The sequence below is a fragment of the Macaca nemestrina genome, chromosome 15 (genome assembly GCF_043159975.1).
Source record: "Macaca nemestrina isolate mMacNem1 chromosome 15, mMacNem.hap1, whole genome shotgun sequence".
NCBI classification, from domain to species: Eukaryota; Metazoa; Chordata; class Mammalia; order Primates; family Cercopithecidae; genus Macaca; species Macaca nemestrina.
The window spans coordinates 86053275-86077371 of record NC_092139.1 but is presented as its reverse complement, the minus strand read 5'-3'; the positions used below and the strand labels follow the sequence as shown (position 1 = coordinate 86077371).

At 47.1% G+C, this 24097-nt stretch overlaps 1 long non-coding RNA gene across 2 annotated transcripts; it reads left to right on the top strand.

The window, feature by feature from the left end:
• The first annotated feature begins 6095 nt into the window (after positions 1–6095).
• Positions 6096–23396, top strand: LOC105480726 (uncharacterized). Of its 2 annotated transcripts, none has more exons than XR_011613885.1 (3): positions 6096–8160; positions 15069–15152; positions 21246–23396. It is a non-coding gene; the product is annotated as an uncharacterized lncRNA (long non-coding RNA). The 2 variants fall into 2 exon arrangements; XR_011613884.1 differs by having other exon boundaries at positions 15069–16163.
• The last annotated feature ends 701 nt before the right edge of the window (positions 23397–24097 follow it).

Genomic DNA, 24097 nt, shown 5'->3' with positions numbered 1-24097 from the left:
AACAAACTACAAAACAAACAAACAAACAAAAAAAACTCTTATTTTGAAAATGTTCAAATATACACAGAAGTAGAGAGAAGAGTAGAATGGATGCCCATGTGCCCAGCATCCAGCCTCAGGAACTACCAGCCTCCTGCTGTTTTATTTTCTCTATCCATCCTTCACATCTTTTTTTTTTCTTGTTTTACTCACAAATACTTCAGTATGTAAGTAGATACACTTCACCCACATAAATGCGCATATAGGAGGAGCTCAATACATGTATTCCCGGGCCAAAGGGGTCCCTGAGATCCATACAACTCATACTCATCCCTCTGAACACCGCAAGCGTCGTGTGGAGCCATTTGCTTTCCCACACCCTCGCTTTCTGCGGCAGCAAGGCTGGACCCTGCTGGAGTGGTGATGTGCAGGAACTGCCTCATAGCTCAGGTGGTAAAGTTATTTGGCTGGGAGCTGTCTCTCCCAACATGCTGTCACACCCTTCCCGGCCCGGACAAACACAAAGAGATGCATCCCATCGAGTCACCCACTTGGCTGAACCGTGTACCTGGTAACCTCCTTGGGAGGTTCTTTGGAGGGTATTTTTCTCCTCTACACAAAGCGTGCCTACGAAGTAAGCTGAGAATGACAAAAACAGGAAAGCCCAATCTTGTAGAGACAGAGGGGCCAAGGCCTGCATGATAATGAGGCCCAAATTCATAGCTCAGATCCAAAAGAAAACAAATGTTCCATTCTTTCTGTGTCCACCTCTAAACTAAGCAATACAGTGAGGGCAGTAAATTGCAATTACAAGTAAGAACTCTAGCAGTTGCTGATCATAAAATGAAAAGGGACAAATATGTTTATCCTTAACAGGGTCACAAATAATTCTACAGCTGTTAATTTTGGCAGCCACTACCCTGGAGGCATTATGGGCTCATGGTATACTATCTTCATTGCCACCTCGGACAAAGATCCTATTGGCCAAAGGCACACAAGCATCTTCAGGAAAACTAGATTTAAATGGTAAGATTAAAAAACACAGTCATGGCTGGGCGGGGTGGCTCATGCCTATAATCCCAGCACTTTGGGAGGCCAATGCAGGCAGATCACCAGGTCAGGAGATCGAGACCATCCTGGCTAACACGGTGAAATCCTGTCTCTACTAAAAATACAAAAAAAAAAAAAAAAAAAAAAATTTAGCTGGGCTTGGAGGAGGGTGCCTATAGTCCCAGCTACTCAGGAGGCTGAGTCAGGAGAATGGCGTGAACCCGGGAGGCGGAGCTTGCAGTGAGCCGAGATGGCGCCACTGCACTCCAGCCTGGGTGACACAGCGAGACTGTCTCAAAAAACAAACAAAAACAAAAACAAAAACAAGAAAAAAAGTCATTATTTAAAAGCACAAGAAAGGTTTCTTTTTTAAAGTTCACTAATAAATTCAGAGATTGATGAAAGCCAATGGCTTACCCACTTATCAACCCAGATCACATGACTGCTTTCAAATGACTCACTTGGCCAGATTTACTGACCAGGACCTTGCATGAAATACTACAGAGAAGACCAAGGTTGACGAGGATATCTATGTCCTGTGTTCTGCCCACATGAAACCAGTTACCTCCAACCCTTCCTGTCCCGCCTCCAAGGGGTGTCTCTGAGTCCCCTGAATCAGTCACCTGTGCTCCATCTCTACCACCATCAGACCTGAGACTCTGAAAGGTCAGAGACGGGCAAGCAGCAGCCACTCAGTGAGAAAGGGAAAGGGAAGGCAGGCAGGCCCCAGCCTCAGACTAAACCAGCATTGGAGAAACTCAAAGGTGTTCAGGTTACAGTCACTTATTTTTCAGAAAAACAAAACAAGATTTAGAAAAGCTATTATCTGTGCACATGCCAAATCATTGTTCATGAGCAGAATTTTCACCCCAATCACCACCCTGACTGTGCCCTCCTCTGCTCACTGTGAGATGCCATCTCAAACAGCTCCCAAATGGCCCTTCCTAGGACAAACACAAGCCTCAGCTCAGACAAACAGAGCTGCACAATGTGCGTGTCCCCTCAACTTCGCCAGCAAATGCTCACTTCAGTTAAACTGAGGAGAAAAGCTGCTCCTTACTGGACAGCAAGAAGGGTAAGACAAGGCGTGCAAAAAGAGTCTCACATCTTAAAAGTTACCCTCCACCTTACCCCCACCTTACCCCAACCTTACCTCGCCTTGCCCTCACTTTACCTCACCTTACTCCAACTGTAGGCCACCTTACCCCAACCTTACCCCACTTTACCCCAACCTTGCTCTATCTTATCCCAGTCTTACCCCACCTTACCCCATTCTGACTCCAACTTTACCCCAAACTTACTCCAACCTTACCCCAAGCTTACCCCACTTTACCCCAAGCTTACTCCAACCTTACTCCAACCTTGCCACCTTACCCACCTTACTCCAACCTTGCCCCAACCTTGCCAAACCTTACTTCATCTTAGCCCACCTTACCCCAACCTTACTCCGCCTTACCTCAACTTTATCCCACCTTACCCTAACCTTATTTTACCTTACCCCAACTTTAGCCCAACATACGCCAACCTTACTCTACCTTACTCCACCCTTAACCTCATCCTTACCCCATCTTACTCCACCTTGCTCCAACCTTACTCTGTCAGTAAAATGGCAATAATCATATCTAACTCACAGGGATGTTGTGAAAATCAAATGAGAAAATACATATGAAGCACTCAACAAATATTAACTATTTTAATTCGCCTTTGAAGATTTTAAAAGTGGTGAAAATTTATAAACAAAAACTCCATGTTTATTTGTAAATTAAATCAGAGTAAACCATTATTGTTACCTCACTTAAAACATTAATTTGCTATTTATTTATCAAGATGGAGTCTCGCTCTGTCACACAGGCTGGAGTGCAATGGCATGATCTCAGCTCACTGTAGCTTCCACTTCAGTAGCTGGGGCTACAGGCGTGTGCCACCACACCTGGCTAAATTTTGTGTTTTTAGTAGAGACAGGGTTTTACTGTATTGACCAGGCTATCTCAGACTCCTGACCTCAAGTGATCTGCCCACCTCAGCCTCCCAAAGTGTTGGGATTACAGGCATGAGCCACCATGTGGGCTTAATTTGCTATTTACATGGATCTGGCTGGAGCAATTAAACACCTCTGAGACAAAGCTCAGAGAGCCAAGGAAAAGGCAGAGTCCTTAGGGCCACTGTGTAGTCTCTGGCAAGAAGCTAATTCCACCAGGCCTTCATCTTCTCAACCATAAACAAGGGGTATGGTTGTTTATGGTTGAGAACGAAGTACGTGTTGTCAAAGGGGTAGGTATTCTAAACAGTAGTTCTGGCCGGGTGCGGTGGCTCAAGCCTGTAATCCCAGCACTTTGGGAGGCCGAGACGGGCGGATCACGAGGTCAGGAGATCGAGACCATCCTGGCTAACACGGTGAAACCCCGTCTCTACTAAAAAAATACAAAAAACTAGCGGGGCAAGGTGGCGGGCGCCTGTAGTCCCAGCTACTCGGGAGGCTGAGGCAGGAGAATCGCGTAAACCCGGGAGGCGGAGCTTGCAGTGAGCCGAGATCTGGCCACTGCACTCCAGCCCGGGCTACAGAGCGAGACTCCGTCTCAAAAAAAAAAAAGAAAAAAAGAGTAGTTCTAAGGCATACCAACAGCCGCTGTTCTTCTCTTGTGCAGCTAGTGAAAGCAGAATACATGCCCTTTTGACAACACTCATTTTGTGCTAAGAGAACCACTCAGCAGAGAAAGAGGCTCTAGGCAGAGCTGTACCGTGGTATGAGGAGGCCGGTTCCAGCACTCCCGGGTCCTCCCATGAGGCCCTGGGATCTGGAATGCACCTGGCTGAATACTTATCACCAGCTCCCTCTACCCACACAAGAAATCTGGGGATTTCTTCAGGAAATCCCCAGAAGTGATGACACCAGTGCAAGAGCTTAGAGAGCCTACTCTCAAACTGCCACTTAAAGATGATCTGGCCAAACAGATACATGCCAGCCCCTGGCTCCTGCCGGCCAGCACAGGGTGATCCTGCAGCCTACTCTTGCCTTGCCTTGGAAGAGTCTCTCTCTCTCTCTCTCTGCTCATCTCCCTCTTTTCTGGGAGTGTTAATATGGATGACAGTCAAATCTGTTCTAATTGGGCCCTTGATTTTTAGTTCAACCCATATTTCCTGTGTATTTTCTGCTGAGGCCATCCGGATGAATCCCTGACACCCAGAACACCAACAGATACTCAGTAAATACTCGTTGAGTGAATCACTGCAACATTATGAGGTAGGTCTTATCATCCACATTCTGCAATATGAGGCAAATCACCAAGGCTAAGTGAACTGGTCAAGATGACTTGGCTAGTACATTGCCATTAGGTACCTCCACAGAGATGGTCCCCAGGCCTCATGCACCTGGTATGCAGCACTGACCTCACCTCTGCCCTCCCTCCTCATCCTTCACTTCCCCACCCCACCATCCCCCACCCCTCTCTCCTTCCTGAACTCCCTGTGTCAGCTCCAGCTTCCACTCTCTTTCACCAGCACTTCCTACAGCCACCTCTCCCTCCTAGCTTCTCCCCTTTACAACCGTTCTCCACAAGGCACCAGGGTAAGTTGCCCTAAACCCAAATCTGACCAGGCCCTTCTCTACCTAAGGCTCTGCAATGGCTCCCCACCCTCTGGAGAATAAAAGTCAAGCTCTCCTTTTACACTCCAGCATCTGCTTCTAGTTCTCCAAACACACCACAAACTCCCTGGGCTTCCTGCTTGCATTCTTACTGTACCTAGGGGACCCATCTCACACTGCCTGTGAACTCCCATTTCTGCCAAGCTCAGGCTCCACTTCTCTAGGAAGCCCCCCTGCCCTCACCCCCAGCTCCAGGTCAGGCAGGGACAGCTGTAACCCTCCACATCACAAGGTATAGATACAATTATCTAGTTATGTGTCCACCTGCCCTATTCAAGTAGAAATATCTGAGGGCAGAGTCTAGGTCTTTTTTGATCTTTGGATGCTGAGTACCTGGCACAAGGTCTGCACTTGGTAGACACTTCAGTGTCTTAATGATTCAGTTCACCCAGTCTTCCAAACCCAGGCATCATCTTAGATTCTGCTCTAATCGGGAGCCTGTCAATTACTAGGCCCAAAATCTCTCTGGAATCCTGCTTCTTTCTCCTTCCCCACTGAACTCCTGAGCCCAGGCCTTCGTTATTCCCTGGACTGAGACTAACTTCCTTCCTCCGAAATCCCCTTTGTACAATTACAATTCCTGTGTAGTTCCTGTCGGTTACTTTACTGAAACACACATCTCATATAAATTCCATGCCTAAAGACCCTCTGCAGTGTTTCAAGACCAGCAGGTGAAGGGGGCTTTCAAGACACTCCCCATGCCTTTCCCACCTCCAGCTCCAAGCCCACCTCTTGCCTCCTCATGAGCCCAACACTGCGCTAGCGATCAATCCCAGAACTCTCTAGACACATCTATGCTCTATGCAGGCTTTCAGCACCCGCTGTGCCAGGATGCTCCCAGGGCCATCGCCCCTCTCAGTCATGTGCCTTCTCATCCTTCAAGTTCTGGTTCAGAGGTCATCTGTTTGATGAAACCTGAGCTGCCCCTCCTCCCACTCAGAACTCATCCCCTGCCTCCCTCTGACCCCAGGCACTTTCACTGCCACTCCTTACACCACAAGGTCCCTGCCCCACCTTCCTGGCTCCAGGCTGCAGCACCCAACGCAAGCGCGTGCAACCACTCACTTAAGTGGCCACCCCGTTTCCTTCCATTTAACCTTGCTGTGTCGAACACCTCGTGCACCCTCTTCATCTCAACAATGGGGAGAAAGAGCTCCAGGGCTATGACGTGTCTGGCCCAAAGCCACGGTGTGGTGCGGGGCAAAGCTAGGACCTAGGCCTTCCAATTGGAAATCTTACTTATGCGCAGCACTGAACGCGCGCGAGTCGGCAGTGAGAACCCCAGGGGTCCGCGGTTGAGGGGGCCGTGCCAGCTGCTTCCGCACCATGGCCGCCCCGCTCCTAGGGACTCAAGTCCGTGCATTTGCTGAGCATTGGGTCTCCTTCCACACTCGGGTGACTGGAACCATTCTGTCCTTCCCGCAGCTGATACGAGAACTTGGAAGGCAGTTGCTGTCTAGTGACCCCCACGTTGGAGCAGACACCCGCGTCAGCACGCACGCACCACGCACGCCGCGCACATGCGCAGCCGTCGCTCTTGCACGCAACTTGGGGCCACCTGGCCTAGTGGCTGCTGCCACGCGTCCTGGCCGAGGGGTAGCGGGACCGCAGGCGGCTGGAGTGGCGAAGGGTGACCGCCGCCGTCGTTTCTTCTCCGTGGGTGGCTACAGAGTGCCCTCAAGTAACCCGGAGGTTGAGGGCCCCCCAGTGCGCGGCTGCCGGGGGTCAGGATGCGGGACTCCCCTCTACCGCCATGGTCTGGCAGTGTGGGGGAGCGCTCAGGGACAGAGATGCGGCTGCAGATGTGTGCTTTCTCCTTGCTCCCGACCGCTGACTTCATTATTCAAATACGCAGCCGAAACCATGGATCTTGCAGGTGCAGCTTTTCTCTGTCTCTCTTATGTGGAAAGCAGCACAGCGTGGACTCCAGCCAAACTCCCCGAGTTGGATTGCAGCTCTCTGGCTCTCTATCCCTGTGAACTGGGGCAGTTTACCGCTTCTATGTCTCAGTTTCCTCAGCTGTGCAAAGGGGTTACTGATCCTACTTAACGGGGTGGGTTGTTGTGAAGAGGAAATGAGTTAACATAAGTAGAGAAAGACACTGGTGCCTGGCAAGCACTGTGTGAGTGTTTTGGTGTTATTATTGCTGTTTTTATTAGAGCTACATGTAACGGAACGTTTAATGAGCCTTTTCCTGTTACCCTGGAATTAGTGAGTCAGGGCACAAAGGTGAGTACCCAGAGGCATTCAGTATCCCACACTGTAAAGGCAGCACAACATAGCAGCACCCAGAGCTTATCGTTAGAGGGCTGAAGAGCCAGCCCTGTCATTCTGAACTGCCACCACCCTACCCTCAGGCTTAACTGGGCAACAGGAGAGGGATGGGGTGGGAGGAAGGGTAGGAGTTTCCCTAAGCAGCCTCCTGGGTGCAGAAATAGGGAGGGTGCTGTGCTATTACTAAAGCCAATAAGGTGTAGCTCCAAGAGAGTTACCATAATGACTTCAGATGCCTAAAAAGAGAGGCTGGCATCTTCCCTGATTGGATGTCTGCTTGGACAGTGTGAGCTTGCTAGACTGCCCTTATACTTGCCTTTGAAGAAATCGAGAAAACTAAAAGAGAGACCTCTGGGCAGGGGTCTTCAGGGGCTTGCCTGTCATTGCTTGTGCTGTCCAATGCCAGAGCCCATCCACTAGGCCAGAGGCTGTGAAGCAAGCAGCAATAGGGAGTAACACTGATGGCAAAACTAGTTGGAGTTGGGAGTGAAGGAGGTTGAGCTAGAGCCCGTTTCCCATATCAGAACACTGTACACTGAGGATACCCTGCAGAGCCTTTGGAAAAACTTACATCAACTCCCCATGAAAGAAAGTCAGTGGGGCTGGGTGCGGTGGCTCATGCCTGTAATCCCAACACTTTGGGAGGCTGAGGTGGGTGGATCACGAGGTCAGGAGTTCGAGACCAGCCTGACCAACGTGGTAAAACCCCGTCTCTACTAAAAATACAAAAATTAGCCAGGCGTGGTGGCACTTGCCTGTAATCCCAGCTACTCAGGAGGCTGAGGCAGGAGAATCATTTGAACCCGGGAGGAAGAGGTTGCAGTGAGCCGAGATCATGCCATTGCACTCCAGCCTGGGTGACAGAGCGAGACTCCATCTCAAAACAAGAAAGAAAGAAGAAAGTCACTGTACAGACTGGCCTCACAGAGATCAAAAACAGCTAGTTGGAGAACTTAAGCTACTTGAGTTTAAGACTTTAGGGAGGAATTAGATCATGAGGACTCCAACTTCATGAATAGATTAGTACCCCTATAAAAGGGCCCAAAGAAACCAGCTAGCCCTTTTATGCCTTTCCATCTCTTTCACCGTGAGTACACAGTGTTCATATCCTCGAGGGGACACAACAAGGCACCATCTTGGAAGCAGAGAGTGGGCCCTCACTGGACACCAAACCTGCAGGTGCCTTGATCTTGGACTTCCCAGCCTCTATGACTGTAAGTGATGAATTTGTTGTTTACAAATTATCCAGTTTCAGGTATTTTGTTATAGCAGCACAAACAGACTAAGACACATAATTTTAAAAATTGATTAATTGTACTGCATCAAATTTTAAACTTTGACCACTTCAAAAGACACTATTAGGCCAGTGGTTGGTTGCCAGGGGTTGCATTTGAGGGGAGGGGATTGACTAGAAGAGGGTATAGGGAAATTTTGGGAGGGTGATGGGAAAATTCTGTATCTTGATTGTAGTGGTAGAATTCACAGAACTCTGCCTAAAAAGGGTGAGTGTTATTAAATGTAAGTTATACTTCAATAAACCCAGAGAAAATTAATTTTTAATAAGATCTCATTTAGACAATGAAAGGCAAGCTACAGACTAGGAGAAAATCTAAATACATATAAAGGATTTCTACTCAGAATACATAAAGAACTAATTTGGCTGTATAAGAAAATTACAAACAGGCTGAATGCAGTGTCTTAGCATTTTGGGAGGCCGAGGTGGGCAGATCACTTGAGCCCAGGAGTTTGAGACCAGCTTGGGTAACATGGCAAAACCCCATCTCTACAAACAAAAAAGAAGTTAGCCATGTGTGGTGGTGCATGCCTGTAGTCCCAGCTGCTCGGGAGGCTGAAGTGGAACAGTCACCTGAGTCCAGGAGGTAAAGGTTGCAGTGAGCTGTGATCGCACCATTGCACTCCGGCCTGAGTGACAAAGTGAGACCCTGTCTCGATAGATAGATAGATAGATAGATAGATAGATAGATAGATAGATAGATAGATTGACTAACAATAATATTTCACCAAAGAAATACGATACAGATGACACGTAAGTACATGAAGGATGCTTGGCCATCATCTGTTGTTAGGGAAACACAAAGCCACAGCGAGACATCACTAAACCAGTACACATCCACTTGAATGACCCAAATTAAAAAGACTAACAGTAGCAAGTGTTGATGAAGATGTGGAGCAACTAGAATTCTCACACATAGTAGGTAGGAATGAATGCAAAATGATTAGGGCAATTTGGAAAACATTTTGGTAATTTCCCATGAAGTTGTAACCACTTAACCATTCAGCTCAGCGATCCTCCTGCTAGGTACGTAGCCGAGAGACATAGAAACATGTCCCCACAAGACTTACTGTACCAAAATGTTCATAGAAGCATTATTGATAATAGTCAAAGAGTGGAGGCCGGGCGCAGTGGCTCACGCCTGTAATCCCAGCACTTTGGGAGGCCGAGGCAGGTGGATCACCTGAGGTCAGGAGTTCGAGACCAGCCTGGCCAACATGGTGAAACCCCGTCTCTACTAAAAATACAAAAATTAGCTGAGCATGGTGGTGTGTGCCTGTAATCCCAGATACTCGGGAGGCTGAGGTGGGAGAATCGCTTGAAACGAGGAGACAGAGGTTGCAGTGAGCCGAGATCGCACCACTGCACTCCAGCCTGGGTGACAGAGTGAAACTCCGTTTTAAAAAAAAAAAAAAAAAAAGTGGAACAAGTGGATCCATACAGTGGAATACCACTCGGCAGAATAAAGGACCAGACTGCTGCTGCACGTGGCAAGGAGTCTCACGTTTGTCAGGCTCAGCAGGAGAAGCCAGACACCAAGGGCTGCGTACTGTGAAATTCTAGAAAGCCAACACTGTGGTGAGAGAAAGCAGATGAGTACTTAGGGGCTGGGTGTTGGGGGAAAGGATTGACTGCATGGAGCACAAAGTGGGCTCGGCAGTGAAAATATTTTGTATCATAATTGTGGTAGTTATTTGTCAAAAATTAAAATGTGTGCTTAAAATTGGTGAACTTTGTTATAAGTAAAGTATACCTCAATTTAAAAAAATTGAATTAGTGTTAGCCTGAGAAAAATACAGCCAGTGACCCTGTGGATGGAAAGATTTTTGCCCTTTTCCCTAATTCATTCTCCATGACCTGACATCAGAGAAGGGAGACCCTAAGGAGAGTGGTGGGAATTCTGAGGCAGCACATCCCACCTGTTCTCTTAAAGTGTCCTAAGCCATAAACCCAGGTGGTGATGGGAGTGGGCAAAGGCTTACCTTGTGTTTGAGATTGAACTGACTGGACTTTGAATAACTGCTTGGGAACTTACGGGATCTGCCCAAAGTATTGTTAAGGGAAATAAGGGAAATTTGACAGAAATTGATTGAAGGCAGCAATTAGAGAAAGTAATTTATACCTCCTGAGATCAGATAGCTCAGTAATTTGCATTTATCGTTAAATTAATATAACAAAGCTTCTACAGAACATGTGGACACAATACTGTATTTTCCAAATGTGTATAGATGTCATCGCAGTTAATAAAATACAGACTCACTTAAGATATTGCTGAGCTTGGCCTGGCATAGTGGCTCATGCCTGTAATTCTAGCACTTTGGGAGGCCGACACAGGCAGATCATTTGAGCCCAGAGGTTTGAGATCAGTGTGGACATGACAAGACCCTGTCTTTAAAAAAAAAAAAAAATTATAAAAAAACCCTAGGCTGCTGAACTTATAATGCACTTTTGTCATTATGTATTCTCTTGATCAGCAGATACTCAAAGTGCAACTGTTATACTTTGCAATTTTTTGTCTGTAAAATGGAGTCCTTGGTGTTTGAGGGCGTGTCCCTACAGGGGTGATAGTACAGCTGATACAGTCCTTTGGAAACAAGAATGGGAATGGGGCCGGGCGCAGTGGCTCCTGCCTGTAATTCCAACATTTTGGGAGGCCAAGGCAGGCGGATTATGAGGTCAGGAGATCAAGACTATCCTGGCTAATATCGTGAAACCCCGTCTCTACTAAAAATACAAAAAATTAGCCGGGCGTGGTGGAGGGTGCCTGTAGTGCCAGCTACTCGGGAGGCTAAGGCAGGAGAATGGCGAGAACCCAGGAGGCAAAGCTTGCAGTGAGCTGAGATTATGCCACTACACTCCAGCCTGGGCAACAGAGCGAGACTACATCTCAAAAAAAAAAAAAAAAGAAGAAGAAGATATGGGCCAGGTGCAGTGGCTCATGCCTGTAATCCCAGCACTTTGGAAGGCTGAGGCAGGTGAATCATAAGGTCAGGAGTTCAAGACCAGCCTGGCCAAGATGGTGAAACCCCATCTCTACTAAAAATACAAACAATTAGCCGGGCATTATGGTGGGCACCTGTAATCCCAGCTACTCAGGAGGCTGAGGCAGAGAATTGCTTGAACCTGGGAGGCAGAGGTTATAGTGAGCCAAGATTGCACCACTGCACTCCAGCCTGGGCAACAGAGCGAGAATCCATTTCAAAAAAAAAAAAGAAGATATAATCACGTTATTAACCCCACGCCATCTCCTCCCTCAATTCTCTGCCAGTTACCCCCTGAAAACCCTAATTCCCAAATATTTTTCTTCCATTAAGATCTCTCCTAAATTCCAGATGTCTAGCCCATTGCTGCTGGACTTCCTCACTTTCTACCTCACAGGCACCGCAAATTCAGCATTTCCAAATTCCAGTTTATCACCTCTCCCAGTGCCCCGATTGGCTTCCTGACACGGTGTGATGCCACAAATCACACACTCATGCACATGCGCAGGACTGGTAACCAAGGCCCGTAGCTCTTATCACCTAAATTTCTTTTTTATTTGTATGAATTTATGGGGTACAGGTGCAGTTTTGTTACATCCATAGATTGTATATTGGTGAAGTGTGGGCTTTTAGGGTATCACCCAAATATCTGTACCCATTAAGTGACTTCTCACCAGCCACCCCCTCCCACCCCTCACCCTTCAAAGTCTCCATTGTCTATCATTTCACACTCTATGTCCTTGTGTACATGTTATTTAGCTCCCACTTATAAGTGAGAACCTGTGGTATTTGTCTTTCTGTGTCCAGCTTGTTTCACTTAAGATAATAGCCTCCAGCTTCATCCTTGCTGCTGCAAAAGATATGATTTTATTCTTTTTTAAGTCCAAATAGTATTCCATTGTGTACATATGCCATGTTTGCTTTCTTCATTCATCCATCCATGGACACTTAAGCTGATTCTGTGTCTTTGCTGTTGTGAATAGTACTGCAATAAACATACAAATACAGGTGTCTTTTTGATGCAATGATTTCTTTTCCTTTAGATACCCAACAATGGAATTGCCAGAGCGAATGGTAGTTTTATTTTCAGTTCTTTGAGAAATCTTCATACTGTTTTCCATAAAGGTTGAACGAATTTACACGCCCACCTGTCACCCTAAGTTTCAAGTTCATCCTCAGTTTCCCCCCACACTACTTTTGCCTGCAGAATCCTTGCAAACAGCTGCCTGTGTAGTCCCCGGGGCTCTAGTTGCTGCCCCCTCCACAAAGACTGTGGCTGTGTTCGGATGAGTCTGGCATACCCCATCACCCTTCCCACCCTGCAACTGAAGCCCTCCAGTGGGTTCCCACCGCTCTGAGGACAGAGTCCAAGGCTCCTAGCCAGGCCCTGAAGGTCCTGCCTGGGCCAGCCCCTGCAGCCCCCAGCCCCCGCCCCAGCTCTAGTTCCATTGTCACCCTGCAGCAGTTCAGCTGTACCCCCACACAGAGAGCACCGGAAGGTGCCCAAGGTATGTTTGCTGGGTGAATCAGTCCAATGTTATAAGGTAGGTACTGCCATCACCATTCTGCATATAACTAGATGAGCTCACTGAGGTTAAGAGAATTGCACTTAGCTAGTAAATAGAGCAGGTCTGGGGTGAACCTAAGCCCACTGAACTGGAGAGCCTGAGGTCATAAACTCTGTGCCAAAGGCTTCTTGAGCATGCGAACTCACCGAGATCAGAAGCACACAGCAATGGCTGCTCTGCGGCTTCTTGAGCATGCGAACTCACTGAGATCAGAAGCACACAAAAGTGGCTGCACTGCAGTGTTGAGCGCGTGCGGAGATGTGCTTAAATGCCGCAGGGGCAAGGACCAGGGCATGGGAGAAGCCACATGGTGATAGCAGGTGGCCAAGACCAGTATGCAGCAAAGGAAGGCAGCACGTGGCATTGCCGGGGCTATGGACGAGCTTGCAGGAGCGGGGTGCAGTTCTTAGTCTTCCAAGACAGGAGGGCAGCTGCAGGCTGGCCCTGACGGGATTCCTTTGACTCAAAGAAGAAATCAAACTGCATGGCCATCAACCCATGCAAGACAGAAGCTGGCTCCTCCTTTGCACCCTGGGGACCAGCACCCACCAGGCTGAGCCCTTGAGCTGCAGGAGGTGGAGGTGGCCCAGGTGAGCATGGAATACTCACCTCCCTGCAGTCTGAGGGGCCAGGCTCTTTCCTTCTGAGGCTACTGTGGGGCCTCACAAATCAGGTGAAAGTTCAGTCATAATCACACATGTGCTTACATGTAATGGTTTGTGGAACATTTGCCCTAAACTTGTCCTGGGAACAGTCTAAAAGAGTTTATTTGGCTGGTCAAGGTGGCTCATGCCTGTAATCCCAGCACTTTGGGAGACCAAGGTGGGAGGATCGCTTGAGGCCAGGAGTTTGAAATCAGCCTGGGCAACCCAGTGAGACTCCATCTGTACAAAAACACTTTTTTTTTTTTTTTTTGAGACGGAGTCTCACTCTATTGCCCAGGCTAGAGTGCAGTGGCATGATCTCAGCTCACTGCAACCTCTGCCTCCCGAGTTCAAGCAGTTCTCCTGTCTCAGCCTCCCGAGTAGCTAGGACTACAGGTGCGTGCCCCCATGCCCAGCTAAATTTTGTATTTTTGGTAGAGACAGGGTTTCACCATATTGGTCAGGCTGGTCCTGGACTCCTGACCTCAGGTAATCCACTCGCCTTGGCCTCCCAAAGTGCTGGGATTACAGGCATGAGCCACCACACGTGGCCCAAATGGACTCTCCAGCCAGGCACAGTGGTTCATGCCTGTAATCCAGCACTTTGGGAGGCCGAGGCGGGTGGATCATCTGAGGTCAGGAGTCCAAGACCAGCCTGGCCAACATAGTAAAACCCAGTCCCTATTAAAAATACAAAAATTAGCTGGGCATGGTGGTGCGTGCCTATAATCTAAGCTACTCAGGAGGCTGAGGTAGGAGAATCACTGGAACCGGGGAGGCGGAGGTAGCAGTAAGCTGAGATGGCGCCATTGTACTCTAGCCTACACGACAGAGCGAGACTATCTCAAAAAAAAAAAAAAGACTCTCCAAATTATGATTCAATTAAGACCACAAATCTAGAACCTGAGAGCATTGTTTCTTGCCCATAATTTTCTGCACCCTCACCTCTTCTGTACTTTGGGTTGCATTCTGCACCCTCCACCTTCATCGGTGCATTTTCTACTTTGCTTCAGTCGCGAGGGAGCTGCCATTTTTTCTGTGATCGTATTGACATGGATGTTTCCCAGGCGCTGCCTCCACACCCTCATCACGTGCCCTGCCAGGATCACCCTGCACCTTCCGATTGCTATGAAATGCCACCTTTACCGCCAGAACTGGGCTTTGCTGTTGTTAGAGACAGCGTCTCACTCTGTCACCCAGACTGGAGTGTAGTGGCTTGATCATAGCTCACTGCACCCTCGAATTCCTGGGCTCAAGTGATCCTCCCGCCTTGGCCTCCCAAAGCACTGGGATGTATTATTTTAAGTTGCTTAATTTATGGTAATTTGTATGTTAGCAACAGAAAACCAGTACACATACTTTTGAGAAGAAGAAGAAGGAGGTGCGCATTTTTGCCTGTTCCTTTGGTGCGTCCGTACTGTTCTGGAATGTCCTGCCTCTTCATTTTGACCTCCAGTTACTATGATTTGGAGACTAGTAGGTCACACTGACTTGGTACTTGTCACCATTTGTTTTGTTGGAACTGCTGAGGACATGTTGGTGTCTATTAAGTTCACTCTGTCCCTTGCAGTTATAATGACAGTCTGTTGTAGGTACCTGAGATATGCGGGCACTCATTTTCATTCTCTCTTTCAGCAAATATGCACTGGAATTAGGAGTCTCACCCTTTGCTGGCCTCTGCAGCTACAGAGATGTTTGGTCACATTCTCATGGGTGAAGGTAAGGGCAGAGGAGCGAGGGGCCGTGAACCCCCCACTGGAGCTGACTACCCACCTAGATCCTGATTCTGCCACTCTCAAGTCCTGCGATGTGTCTCCATGCCTTCCTTTCCACAGGGTCCATGGATGGCTGGGGCTGAGGGGTAGCATTGTGTGTGTGCATCCCTCGGAGCCGTGCCTGGCACTCAGGTACCAGGTGATGGTACTGGTTGCTACCATCATTGTGACTTCACTGGCTGGGAACTAACACCAACAAAGACAGGGGTTCTTTTTAAAGAGCACAGTGTTCATCTTGTGGACTGGGACCTGGTATGGCCTCCTCGGTGGGGTCAAATCTGGTGTTGCCTGTGGGGTTCCCTGGGCCTCCTAGAGCTGATTTCAGGAGGCCTGCAGAGCCAGAGGCAAGATGGGCCCAGGTGGGGCGTGTCACATCATTACATTTTCTGCCTGTTACAGCAAGGGACAAGCCACCACCCTCCTGTGTCTGAAGCTTGCCCAGCCAGCAGGTCCAGCTCCAGTGCTGCGTCATCTGAAAGCCTTCCCCACTATCATGGCCTGCCCCGGATTCTCATGGAGTTGTGAGAAAACCTCCATTCACTAACACCCTACCAGTCAGCCACTCAGCACATCAGAGTAGTGTCACCTCTGGCTGGGGCTGTCCAGAACGCTGGAGTCCCACAGCCTCGCTTCCCACTAACAGCTGCCTCCCTCCTCATCCCTGCCCACATGGATTCCAGGCACTGTGGAGTGGAGGAGCCCGTCCCGTGCTAGTGCAGGATGTCTTGAGAGGGAGAAACATCTCCACCGTGGGAAGGACAATGAGTCTCTGGCACTGGGGCTTTGGCCTGAATGGTCTGGATCACCTTCACCCAGAAAACAGCCCTCCAGAGCCCAGGGATCGGGGAAGCCACATTCCCCCACAGCTCAGAGGGCACAGCTGTCACATGCCCATACCTCCCTCAGAATCGGCCATCCCCACTTGCATGTTCCAGACCTCTGAAACAGTTGGCAGGTGAATTTATGGTATAAGCTAAACCTCAGGCCAGCTTCCAAGCAAAGTGTTTTAGATTTATGCTTATTTATTTTATTTTATTTTATTTTATTTTATTTTATTTTTTTTGGAGACGGAGTCTCCCAGGCTGGAGTGCAGTGGCCGGATCTCAGCTCACTGCAAGCTCCGCCTCCCGGGTCTACGCCATTCTCCTGCCTCAGCCTCCCGAGTAGCTGGGACTACAGGCGCCCGCCACCTCGCCGGGCTAGTTTTTTGTATTTTTTAGTAGAGACAGGGTTTCACTGTGTTAGCCAGGATGGTCTCGATCTCCTGACCTCGTGATCCGCCCGTCTCGGCCTCCCAAAGTGCTGGGATTACAGGCTTGAGCCACCGCGCCCGGCCCTATTTTATTTTTTAGAGATGGAGTCTTGCTCTATCTCGCGCTGGAGTGCAGTGGTGCGATCTCAGCTCACTGCAACCTCCACCTCCCTGGCTCAAGCAATTCTCCTGCCTCAGCCTCCCAAGTAGCTGGGACTACAGGCGCACACCACGAAGCTGGCTAATTTCTTTATTACTTTAGTAGAGACAGGGTTTCACCGTGTTCCCCAGGCTGGTCTCGAACTCCTGAGCTCAAGAAATCTGCCTGCCTCGGCCTCCCAAAGTGCTAGGATTACAGGCATGAGCCATCACGCCTGGCCTATACTTGTTTTAAGCTCCAAAGACTACTGGTTCTGGTAAGGACTAGGTCACTATGTGACCTTGTGTAGGTCTCTTTTGACCTTGAGTCCAGGGCTCTGTGACTCCAGGTTATGGCTGCGGCTGGCAGCTAACAATTGCTAAGATTACAGTGTCCTCTTCATCTTGTTTGCATTCAGTTGCCCATGCCTGCCTCTGGCGGGAGGTGGGAAGGAATGTGGCTCCTGGGAGGAGCCCAGCTCCATGTGCCATTCCGAGGAGCCAGGCTGCGGCTGCACGCCCCTGGGCCATAGCTGCTGGTGGATGGATGACTATGCTGGCAGAGGCACTGGGAAGGAAAGACAGAATTGTTGGCCAATAGCCCCCTTTTACTGATTTTCTTGTCATTTTTGTGTTTGTTTTATTATAAAGATAACAGCTGTATTTGAGAAAGAAAGCTCAAACTATAAAGAAAATTTAAAATTGCCCTGTCTTACTTCAGCTCCACTCCCTGAAGGTGGCCTGTCTTAACTATTTTTGTTTCTAGTTCTTACAGTGGTTGCCTTCGTAACTCTAAAGCATACACCCCACATCTTGATTTCTCAACTGTGTAGTTTTTTTTGGCTCTATTGTATGAAATCAATGTGAAGTTAACATATTTATACAACCTTTCCTCCTCTCAACCTCCCAATTTGTTCATTACTTTTAGATCTTGTAATCCAGTGCTTTCAAAATGCAGGTCCCCAGGCCACAGACAAACTCATCGGAATTTGTGGTGGGACCTAGGAATATGCATTTATAATAGTCTCCCCTAGTTAATTGTGTTCACTAAAGTTTGAGAACCATCATCCTTATAACTAAATAAGTGTCTTGTGAGTTGGGGCATTTGTGTCTGCCCTATCAGAAATCCAGCTAAGGAGGGACATCAATGAAGATGGAGGATGAAGAAATACAAATTTCACCCCTTCACAAAAACAATGAAAAAAGGGAAAAAACTCAAAAATCAACTTTTTTTTTTTATAGCTCTGGACATTAAAAGGCTTGCAGCAGACTGGGCGTGGTGGCTCATGTCTATTATTCCAGCACTTTGGGAGGCCGAGTCAGATGGGTCACTTGAGATCAGCAGTTTGAGACCAGTCTTAGAGCGAAACCCAGTATCTACTAAAAATGCAAAAACAAACAAACAAACAAAAAAACAACAAACCAGCCAGGCGTGGTGGCGCATGCCAGTAACCCCAGCTACTTGGGAAACTGAGGCAGGAGAATCACTCGAACCGGGACACAGAGGTTTCAGTGAGCTGAGATCATGCCACTGCACTCCAGCCTGGGCAACAGAGCAAGACCTATCTTTTTTTTTTTTTTTTTTTTTGAGACGGAGTCTCGCTCTGTCGCCCAGGCTGGAGTGCAGTGGCGCAATCTCGGCTGACTGCAAGCTCCGCCTCCCGAGTTCACGCCATTCTCCTGCCTCAGCCTCCCGAGTAGCTGGGACTACAGGCGCCCGCCCCTGCACACGGCTAATTTTTTCTATTTTTAGTAGAGACGGGGTTTCACCATGGTCTTGATCTCCTGACCTTGTGATCCGCCCACCTCGGCCTCCCAAAGTGCTGGGATTACAGGCGTGAGCCACCACGCCCGGCCGCAAGACCTATCTTAAAAAAACAAAAGCAAACAAACAAAAACAGGCTTGCAGCAACATGAGGAAAACATTCAAGAGAAATGGCTCATTCTCAGTAAGAAATAAAGGCTGAAATCTTCCCAAATTTGATGAATTTGGAGTTAGTAGTTTAAAAAAAAAAAAAAAATTGTTCTAGCAAGAAAAGCCCAGGATCAGAGGATCAGATGGCTTTACTGGCAAATTCCACCAAATGTTTAAAGAGGAGTTAACACCAGTACTTCTCAGATGTGTCCAAAAAAAGAGAAGAGGAAGGAACACTTTTGACTTAATGCTGTGAAGCTCGACAAAGACATCACAATAAAAAATACAGACCAATATCCCTTGTAAATTTGGATTCAAAAATCCTTAACGAACAACTAACAAACCAAATTCAGCAACATGTTAAAGGATTGTACACCATGACCAAGTGGAATCTATCCCAGGAATGCAAGATTGGTTTAAAATACAGAGCCCAATCAATGTAATACATCATATTAATAGAATAAAGGGACAGAACCACAAGGTTATTTAAATAGTCACAAAAGAATTTGACAAAGAAACATTTAACAGGCAGGGTGTGGTGGCTTACGCCTGTAATCCCAGCAGTTTGAGAGTCCAAGGTGGGTGGATCACCTGAGGTCACAAGTTTGAGACCAGCCTGACCAACATGGTGAAACCCCGTCTCTACTAAAAATACAAAAAAATTAGCTGGGTATGGTGGCAGGTGCCTGTAATCCCAGCTACTGTAGAGGCTGAGGCAGGAGAATTGCTTGAACCTGGGAGGCGGAGGTTGCGGTGAGCCGAGATCACACCATTGCACTCCAGCCTAGGCAACAGGAGTGAAACTCTGTCTCAAAAAAAAAGGAAAAAAAAAACCTTTAACAAAGTCAGGATACCCTTTAGTGATAAAAATCATGCAACAAACTAGGCATAGGAGGGAACTCGCACAGTCTGATAAAGGGAATCTATGAAAAAAACCCACAGCTAACATACTTAATGGTACAAAACTGAAAGCCTTCCCCTGAGATTAGGAACAAGACAAAGATGGCCACTCTTGCCACTTACTTAACATTGTACTAGAAATTCTAGGCAGGGCAGTTAGACAAGAAAAAATAACAAAAAGCCATCTAGATTGGAGAGAAAGAAGTAAAACAGTCTCCATTTGCAGATGACATGATCTTGTTTAAAGAACACCCCAAAGAAGCTGGGCATGGTGGCTTATACCTTTAATACCAGCACTTTGGGAGGTTGAGGTGGGTGGATTGCTTGAGTCCAGGAGTTCAAGATCAGCCCAGGCAGTCTGGCAAAACCCCGTCTCTACAATAAATTAGCTGGGCATGGTGGCACACACCTGTAGTTCTAGTTAGGAGACTGAGGTGGGAGGATCACCTAAGCCTGGAAGATTAAGTGAGCCATGATCATGCCACTGCACTCCAGCCTGGGTGGCAGAGCAAGACCCTGTCAAAACAAAACAAAACAAAACCCTAAAGAATCTGCAGGGCCGGGCACGGTGGCTCACGGCTGTAATCCCAGCACTTTGGGAGGCTGAGGTGGATGGATCACGAGGTCAGGAGATCGAGACCATCCTGGCTAACACAGTGAAACCCTGTCTCTGCTAAAAATACAAAAAACTATCCAGGTGTGGTGGCGGGCGCCTGTAGCCCCAGCTACTCAGGAGGCTGAGGCAGGAGAATGGCGTGAACCTGGGAGGTGGAGCTTGCATTGAGCTGAGATCGCACCACTGCACTCCAGCCTGGGCAACAGAGCTAGGCTCCATCTCAAAAAAAAAAAAAAAAAAAAAAAAAAAAAGAATCTGCAGAAAAACTGGTAGAGCTAATAAGTGAGTTTAGTAAAGTTGCAGGATACAAGATTGATATACAAAACCAGTTGCATTTCTATCTACCAGCAATGAACAATTTGAAAATCAAATTAAGAAAATATAGCATCAAAAGAATACTCCTTAAATACTTAGAAATAAATTTAATTAAAGAAGTGCAGGCCAAAGCCGGGCGCGGTGGCTCACGCCTGTAATCCCAGCACTTTGGGAGGCCGAGGCGGGCGGATCACAAGGTCAGGAGATCGAGACCACGGTGAAACCCCGTCTCTACTAAAAATACAAAAAAAAATTAGCCGGGCGCGGTTGTGGGCGCCTGTAGTCCCAGCTACTCGGGAGGCTGAGGCAGGAGAATGGCGTGAACCCGGGAGGCGGAGCTTGCAGTGAGCCGAGATCGCGCCACTGCACTCCAGCCTGGGCGACAGAGCGAGACTCCATCTCAAAAAAAAAAAAAAAAAAAAAAAAAAAAAAAAAAAAAAAGAAGTGCAGGCCAGGCGCGGTGGCTCAAACCTGTAATCCCAGCACTTTGGGAGGCCGGGACAGGCAGATCACGAGGTCAGGAGATCGAGACTATCCTGGTTAACATGGTGAAACCCCGTCTCTACTAAAAATACAAAAAACTAGCTAGGCGAAGTGGCGGACGCCTGTAGTCCCAGCTACTCAGGAGGCTGAGGCCAGAGAATGGTGTAAACCCGGGAGGCAGAGCTTGCAGTGAGCTGAGATCCGGCCACTGCACTCCAGCCTGGGCGACAGAGCAAGACTCCGTCTCAAAAAAAAAAAAAAAAAAAAAAAGTGCAAGGCTGGTATACAAAAACTTCAAAACATTGTTGAAAGAAAATGGAAAGATATTCTATATTCATGGACTAGAAGACTTAACATTAAGATCTTCAAATTTAATGCAATCCCTATCAAAATTTCAACTTTTTTTTTTTTCTCCCAGAAATGGACAAGCTGATTCTAAAATTCATTTGGAACTGCAAGGGACCAGAAGAACCAAAGCAATCTTCAACAAGAACAATGTTAGAAGATTCACTTCTCCATTTCAAAACTTACTACAAAACTATAGTAATCGGCGGGGTGCAGTGGCTCATGCCTGTAATTCCAGCACTTTGGGAGGCCGAGGCAGGCAGATCACTTGAGGTCAGAAGTTTGAGACCAGCCTGGCCAACATGGTGAAACCCCGTCTCAACTAAAAATACAAAACTTAGCTGGGTTTGGTGGCAAGTGCCTATAATCCCAGCTACTCAGGAGGCTGAGGCAAGAGCATTGCTTGAGCCTGGGAGGCGGATGTTGCAGTGGGCTGAGATCATGCCACTGCACTCCAGTTTACCTGGGTGACCAAGTGAGACTCTGTCTCAAAAACAAACAAACAAAAAAACAACAACAAAAAGTATGTGTATATATATATGAGAGAGAGAGAGTAATCATTACTGTGTGATATTGGCATGACTATAGATACAGAATAGCATTGAAAGTCCAGAAATAAATCTATACATTTATGTTAATGTCAATTGATATTGAATGTTTGCCAAAAACATTCAATGGAGAAAGAATAGCCTTTTCAACATATGGTGCTGGGTCAACCAGATATTCACATACTAAAGAATAAACTTGGACCTCTATCTTAGGGCTAATACGAAAATGAACTGAAAGTCAACTAAATAACCTAAATGTAAGAGCCAAATCTATAAAACTCTTAGAAGAAAACAGGTAAAAATCTGCATGATCTTAGATTAGGCAATATTTAGATTTGGCACTAAAAACATAAGCAACCAAAGAAAAAAATAGATAAATTAGACCTCATCAAAATTAAAAATATGCATCAAAGGACACTACCAGTAAAGTAAAAAGACAACTCATTGAATGGGTAAAAATATTTGCAAATTACCTATGTCATAAGTATTGAGTATAGAGAATATTTATGAGCTCTTATAACTAAGCAGAAAAAGATAACTCAATTTGAAAATGGGCAAAGGATTTGAATAGACAGTTTTCTGAAGAAGATATGCAACTGGCCAATAAGCACATGGAAAGGTACTCAATACTATTGGTCATCAGGGAAATACAAATTCAAGCCACAATGAGGTACCACTTCACATCCACTAGGATGAGTACAATAATAATTTTTAAAAAATAAGTGATGGTGAGAATGTAGAAAAACGAACTTTCATACATTGCTGGTGAGAATATGAAGTGGTGCAGCTACTGTGGAAAAGTTTAGCAGGAATTCAGAACGTTAAATATAGAAGTACCTTATGACGTAGCACTTCTGCTTGTAGGTACTCAAAGGAAAACATATGTCCTCACAAAAACTTGTACACAAATGTTCATAACAGGCTGGGTGCGGTGGCTCACGCCTGTAATCCCAACACTGTGGGAGGCTGAAGCGGGTGGATCAGTTGGGGACAGGAGTTCCAGACCAGCCTGATCAACACAGTGAAAACCCGTCTCTACTAAAAATACAAAAAAATTAGCTGGACGTGGCGGCGGTGCCTATAATCCCAGCTACTCAGGAGGCTGAGGCAGGAGAATTGCTTGAACCTGGTAGGCAGAGGTTGCGGTGAGCCGAGATCACGCCATTGCACTCCAGCCTGGGCAACAGAGCAAGACTCTGTCTCAAAAAAAAAAAAAAAAAAAAAAAAAAAAAAAAAAAAAGAACGTTCATAACAGCACTATTCACAATAGCCCAAAAGTGGAAGCAACACAAATGACCACCAACAGAAAAATGGATAAACAGAATAAAGGAATATTATTCAGCATCACAGATAATGAGGTGCTGAATCGGGCTATGGCACCGATGAACCTGGAAGACGCCAGACACAAAAACCCACATACTGTGTGATTCCAGTTCTATGAAATGTCCAGAATAGGCAAACCCACAGAGACAGAAAGTAGATTAGTGGATACCTAGGGCACGGGTTGGGGAGAAGTGGGGAATAACTGCCAACAGATTGGGGGTTTCTTTTGGGGAAATGGAAATGTTCTGTACATCGTGGCGATGCATGTACAGCATAGGGAATATACTAAAAGCCACTGAAGTATAAACTTTAAAATGATTAATTTTATGTTTTGGGAATTATATCTCAATAAAAAATGTTTTAAAAAGGAAAGAAACAGTCGAGCATGGTGGCTCATGCCTGTAATCCCAGCACTTTGGGAGGCCGAGGTGGTTGAATCACTTGAGGCCAGGAGTTCTAAACTAGCCTGGGTGACCATAGCAAGACTTCATCTCTACAAAAGAAAATTTTAAAAATTCACCAGATGTGGTGGCACGTGTTTGTAGTGCAAGCTACTCAGGAGGCTGAGGGAGGAGGATAGCTTGAGCCCAGGAGTTTGAGACTGCAGTGAGCCATGATTATACCACTGCACTGCAGCCTGGGTGACAGAGTGACACCCTGTCAAAAAAAAAAAAGGAAAAAATTCCAACTAGAACGGTCTTAATATAGCAATTTATTGGCTCATGCCAGTGGATGTTCAGAGGTAAGGTAGGCTCCAGGACTGTTCAGCTTACAGGCTCTACAGAACCATCATCGAGTCTGGACGCAGTGGCTCCTGCCTGTAATCCCAGCACTTTGGAAGGCTGAGGTGGGCAGATCACCTGAGGTCAGGTGTTCAAGACCAGCCTGGCCAACATGGTGAAACCCCATCTCTACTAAAAATATAAAAATTAGCTGGGGCTGGGCGCAGTAGCTCATGCCTGTAATCACAGCACTTTGGGAGCCCAAGGCAGGCGGATCACCCTGAGGTCAGGAGTTCGAGACCAGCCTGGCCAACATGGTGAAACCCCGTCTC